This window comes from Aquarana catesbeiana, linkage group LG06, assembly GCF_042186555.1.
Source record: "Aquarana catesbeiana isolate 2022-GZ linkage group LG06, ASM4218655v1, whole genome shotgun sequence".
NCBI lineage: Eukaryota > Metazoa > Chordata > Amphibia > Anura > Ranidae > Aquarana > Aquarana catesbeiana.
In genome coordinates, this window is record NC_133329.1 from 47,180,469 (window position 1) to 47,186,625 (window position 6,157).

General features: G+C 48.0%; 1 protein-coding gene across 2 annotated transcripts in view; it reads right to left on the reverse strand.

Moving 5' to 3' along the window:
- The window catches only part of LOC141148371 (uncharacterized), a 133,524-nt gene extending 132,128 nt beyond the window's left edge, over positions 1 to 1,396 (reverse strand). For both annotated transcript variants that reach the window (XM_073635789.1, XM_073635790.1), the window contains exon 1: positions 1,288 to 1,396. The gene's annotated coding sequence lies outside the window, so the exon portion shown is untranslated. The remainder of the gene's footprint in view (positions 1 to 1,287) is intronic.
- Positions 1,397 to 6,157: the final 4,761 nt, after the last annotated feature.

Sequence of the window (6,157 nt, forward strand, 5' to 3'; positions counted from 1 at the left end):
GGTAAGTAAGGGGGGGGGGGGGGCAGCTGCATGACAGAAGGTTTTTCACCTTAATGCATAGAATATATTAAGGTGAAAAACCATGAGACTTTACAACTCCTTTAAAAAAATTAATTGCTGGTAACATTTTTAATTTATGACATTTTTATGACATTTTTGTTTAGGAAGATACTGTGGATATTCACAGTTCTTCATTATCAGATGGATTTGAATACTGCCTATCCTAACAAAGGGTTAACAATTTAGAAAGTGCCCTCCTGCATTGTAAGGTACAGGTCACTGTGTGGTAAATTCTTTGGCATCATGTACACTGCTGCTGGTAAACGGACATTTTTTTGTTCTTTTATCAGTCCATGTACACAGGGTCGTTTATAGTCATTTCTAGGCAGTTAAGTTTAGAGGGCTTTTTTGGAATGGGGGGTGGGATGCAAAATGGGTTCAGAGGCCGAGTTTAGAGGCATTTCAAGCGCCAAACGTGGCAAAACGCACCTAAACGCGGTAACTCACGTTTAGCTGTATCTCCTTTAGAGGCGTTTAAAAAAAAAAAAAGCTTCTAAACGCAGCAAAACGCAGCATGTAAACACAGCAAAACAGACATTTTAAACGTGGGTTACTATCTGTCAAGTTAAATCGTTCAGGAGAGGTTGTAGAAACGTCCTGTGTACATGAAGCCTTAAAATCAATCACACCTTCTTCTTTGAAACATCTAAAAGGTAAGAAATATATATATATTTTTATATGCAGTGTGAATAGGAACATATAGCGAGGTTTTCTCAAATTTGACTGCCAAAGTGGAAATACTCTTTAAAGGTAAAATTTAAAACGTGTGAATGAGCACAAAAACTTGAATTCAAATGAATATGTGGTTTCTGGTCAGTAAAGTCTATTTGTTACAAAATCAAATGTGAAAATAAATAACATTTTGAACTACTTTTGAACAACATTCATCAAGCCATCAAATGAACTGAGAATTTTTGTAGGAATTTTCGTTCAACATTCTACTAGTGTATACTCAGCTTTTGACTGGTCAGCAGAAAAAAATGACTTATTGAAGATTTCCCCTTTATTTTTGCTCTGGTGGCACACTTTGGATTTCCCATAACATTCTATTCCAGAAACAATGGTGACCAGGACAAAATGGAGAGAGGGAATCTCCCCAATGGGGATACAGACAGCAATTAAAACCTGACATAGGTTTCAGTCCTTCTACATTCAACACAAAATAAAACACTTTTGGATTTACATGCACTTTAACTTGTAGCTATGAAAAGCAGATTGTGTACTCACCTTCCTCTGAGACATGACACGGCTTCTGTACTGTCAGTTTCACTTCTCCTGAGTTATAATTATGGACCTCTTACCTGTTCTGCTGATAGTTTGAATTTCCCGCTCACTCAGCAATGTCGGGGAAATTCCCCGCGTATTGCAGCCAATATGAGTGCAGAAGGAATAAATAATGAATACAAGTGTGTCATCTGACACCGGTTTATTCAGTAAAATAGTGTAAGGAATGAAGTTCTAAGAGCAAGCACACATTCCATAGTTTGGTTTCAGAAAAATCTATTACTGTATGAGGAACTGTTAATAAAGTTAAAACTCAACTCCATGAATCAGAATAAATCTACCCTTGGAGTGCCACCCTCTCCCCCTGCAATATTTAAACAATAGTTTTTTCTAGGGTGGCAGAATAAAGAGAAATACTTTCCATATTTCACGATCCAGCAGGGTCTCTTCAGTGTACGACCAATCCCGCTCCTCTAACCCACACACCCCCACCAGATTAATAGTGATGATGCCCACAGATTAGTGACAAGAGGGCAGCACCGGAGCCAGGTGGACTGGGGAAAGAGGGAAAAGCCTTGTGCATAGTGGTAGCTGGTGCTCCAAATTTTTGGGGGGCGCAAACAAACTGAAAAATTCTGCAAAAAAACATCAATTACAGCCACTGTACCATCAAACGCAGCCACTGTGCCATCAATTGCAGCCACTGTGCCATCAAACGCAGCCACTGTGCCCATCAAATGCAGCCACTGTGCCATCAAACGCTGCCACTGTGCCATCAAACGCTGCCACTGTGCCATCAAACGCTGCCACTGTACCCATCAAACGCTGCCACTGTGCCATCAAACGCTGCCACTGTGCCATCAAACGCAGCCACTGTGCCCATAAAATGCAGCCACTGTGCCATCAAACGCTGCCACTGTGCCATCAAACGCTGCCACTGTGCCCATCAATTACAGCCACTGTGCCATCAAACGCAGCCACAGTGCCATCAAACGCAGCCACAGTGCCATTAAACGCTGCCACTGTGCCCATCAAATGCAGCCACTGTGCCCATCAATGGCAGCCACTGTGCCATCAAACGCAGCCACTGTGCCCATCAAATGCAGCCACTGTGCCATCAAACACTGCCACTGTGCCATCAAACACTGCCACTGTGCCCATCAAATGCAGCCACTGTGCCCATCAAATGCTGCCACTGTGCCCATCAATTACAGCCACTGTGCCATTAAACGCAGCCACTGTGCCATTAAACGCAGCCACTGTGCCATTAAACGCAGCCACTGTGCCTATCAAACGCAGCCACTGTACCCATCAAACGCAGCCACTGTGCCATCAAACGCTGCCACTGTGCCCATCAAACGCTGCCACTATGCCCATCAATTACAGACACTGTGCCATCAAACGCAGCCACTGTGCCATCAACGCTGCCACTGTGCCATCAAACGCTGCCACTGTGCCCATCAAATGCAGCCACTGTGCCCATCAATTGCAGCCACTGTGCCATCAAACGCAGCCACTGTGCCCATCAAACGCAGCCACTGTGCCATCAAACGCTGTCACTGTGCCATCAAACGCTGCCACTGTGCCCATCAAACGCAGCCACTGTGCCCATCAAACGCAGCCACTGTGCCCATCAAACACTGCCACTGTGCCCATCAATTGCAGCCACTGTGCCATCAAACGCAGCCACTGTGCCCATCAAACGCTGCCACTGTGCCCATCAATTGCAGCCACTGTGCCATTAATTGCAGCCACTGTGACATCAAACGCAGCCACTGTGCCCATCAAACGCAGCCACTGTGCCATCAAACACTGTCACTGTGCCCATCAAATGCTGCCACTGTGCTCATCAATTACAGCCAGTATGCCATCAAACGCAGCCACTGTGCCATTAAACGCTGCCACTGTGCCCATCAAATTCTGCCACTGTGCTCATCAATTGAAGCCACTGTGCCATCAAACGCAGCCACTGTGCCCATTAAACGCAGCCACTGTGCCATCAAACGCTGCCACTGTGCCCATCAAACGCAGCCACTGTGCCATCAAACGCTTCCACTGTGCCCATCAAATGCAGCCACTGTGCCCATTAAACACAGCCACTGTACCATCAAATGCTGCCACGTTCAGGGCCGTCTTTTCGCATGGGCATGCTGGGCGGTTGCCCGGGGGCCCCACCTGCCCAGTGACCCCAGCCAAGCATCATTCAGATGTCCGGGCTGTCCCGGGTGCCACACACTGGGAGGGGGTGTCAGGCTGGCACCCCCCCTCCGTGAATGAAGCAGAGATAGCAGGCGGGTTAAGGCAGTGGCACTGACTAGCGGAGATAGCAGGCGGTGACAGGCACACGGAGAGCCTGAGACGAGCTGCAGTGGCTTTGCAGGGGGGGTGCGAGCCGCACCCGAGTGACACCCGTCGGCACACCCGGCCACAATGATCCCCTTCTCTCGTGACCGCCTCCTCCATTATGTTTACACATGGGGAGGGGACCCGACCAGTGCTGAGCATGTCCCACCTGATCATCTGAGGACTGAGGTACATTATGGGTCTGAATGGGGGGGTCTGTATTGTAGGGGGGTCTTCACTGTAGGGGGGTCTGCACTGTAGGGGGGTCTGTATTGTAGAGGGAGGGTCTGCACTGTAGGGGGGGTCTGTACTGTAGAGGGGTCTATACTGTAGGGGGGATCTGTACTGTAAGAGGGGGTCTGCACTGTAGGGGGGTCTGCACTGTAGGGGGGTCTGCACTGTAGGGGGGTCTGTACTGAAGGGGGGATCTGCACTGTAGGGGGGGTCTGTACTGTAGGAGGGGGTCTGCACTGTAGGGAGTCTGTATTGTAGGGGGGTCTGTTTTGTAGGAGGAGTCTGTATTGTAGGGGGGGTCTGCACTGTATGAGGGGGTCTGCACTGTAGGGGGGTCTGTACTGTAGGGAGGGGGTCTGCACTGTAGGGGAGTTTGCACTGTAGGGAGGGGGTCTGCACTGTGGGGGGTATGTACTGAATGGGGGGGTCTGCACTGTAGGGGGGTCTGTGTAACATGCAGGGGGTCCAGAACTGTTAGGGGGTGTCTGTGTAACATACAGCATACAAGTACATATTTGGGGGGCACACCATACAATGCATTTAAATTCAAGATGGTGCTGCTGTAAGACCTATAAACAGTACAAAATATTTTACAGCGCACACATACAAGAATGACATTTCCTGCAGGGCTAGTTAAAAACACCTGAACACCTGAACATATTCAAAAAATACGGGGGTTTGGTCACACTATATGGTCATATAGTGCTAAGCCCACTTACTGCGACAAAGTACCCCGAATTAGTGGGTCCTACACTAGTAATAGAATGGAAGATCCTCTGTCTCAACCATGGGAGCTGAACTCCTCTATGTGGGAGAACTGAAAGGGATACATCCTAATCACTGGTGGCCACTAAATAGGAGGTAATGAGGAGGGGGAGGGGTGCTCCAGCCCAAAAACCTGGTCAGGGCCTATTACAACATACAAGTACATATTTGGGGGGCACACCATACAATGCATTTAAATTCAAGATGGTGCTGCTGTAAGACCTATAAACAGTACAAAATATTTTTCAGCGCACACATACAAGAAGTATTTTTTGAATATGTTCAGGTGTTCAGGTGTTTTTAACTAGCCCTGCAGGAAATGTCATTCTTGTATGTGTGCGCTGTAAAATATTTTGTACTGTTTATAGGTCTTACAGCAGCACCATCTTGAATTTAAATGCATTGTATGGTGTGCCCCCCAAATATGTACTTGTATGTTGTAATAGGCCCTGACCAGGTTTTTGGGCTGGAGCACCCCTCCCCCCTCCTCATTACCTCCTATTTAGTGGCCACCAGTGATTAGGATGTATCCCTTTCAGTTCTCCCACATAGAGGAGTTCAGCTCCCATGGTTGAGACAGAGGATCTTCCATTCTATTACTAGTGTAGGACCCACTAATTCGGGGTACTTTGTCGCAGTAAGTGGGCTTAGCACTATATGACCATATAGTGTGACCAAACCCCCGTATTTTTTGAATATGTTCAGGTGTTCAGGTGTTTTTAACTAGCCCTGCAGGAAATGTCATTCTTGTATGTGTGCGCTGTAAAATATTTTGTACTGTGTAACATACAGGGGTCCAGAGCTGTGGGAGTCTGTGTAATGTAAAGGAGTCCAGAGGTGCAGGGTGCTGTGTAATGTAAAGGGGTCCAGGGTTGCAGGGTGCTGTGTAATGTAAAGGGGTCCAGAGGTGCAAGGGCTGTGTAATGTAAAGGGGTCCAGAGGTGCATGGTGCTGTGTAATGTAAAGGGGTCCAGAGGTGCAGGGTGCTGTGTAATGTAAAGGGGTCCAGAGGTGCAGGGTGCTGTGTAATGTAATGAGGTGCAGGGTGCTGTGTAATGTAAAGGGGTCCAGAGGTGCAGGGTGATGTGTAATGTAAAGGGGTCCAAATGTGCAGGGTGCTGTGTAATGTAAAGGGGTCCAGAGGTGCAGAGTGCTGTGTAATGTAAAGGGGTCTAGAGGTACAAGGGCTGTGTAATGTAAAGGGCTCCAGAGGTGTAGGGTGCTGTGTAATGTAAATGGGTCCAGAGGTGCAGTTGTGGAGAGGGGGTGCACAGTAGTGACAAAGAGACATTGAAGGATGTGCCTCGTGATCAGTCCTGATATCAGTCAGCGACTCAGCGGCGGGCAGTAGGGTTTCCACCTGTTCGGTTTTGACCTGGACAGTATGGGCTTAGGAGGCTGTGCCCAGGTTTCCCTCTGCCTCACACCCAGACACCATTTCCAGCTGACAGGGGGTACCATAGGGCCAAAGTCAGCTGTCCCATTCTCCCCTCCGATCCACTCTGCTGTTATCACTGAATTGCTGGAGGAA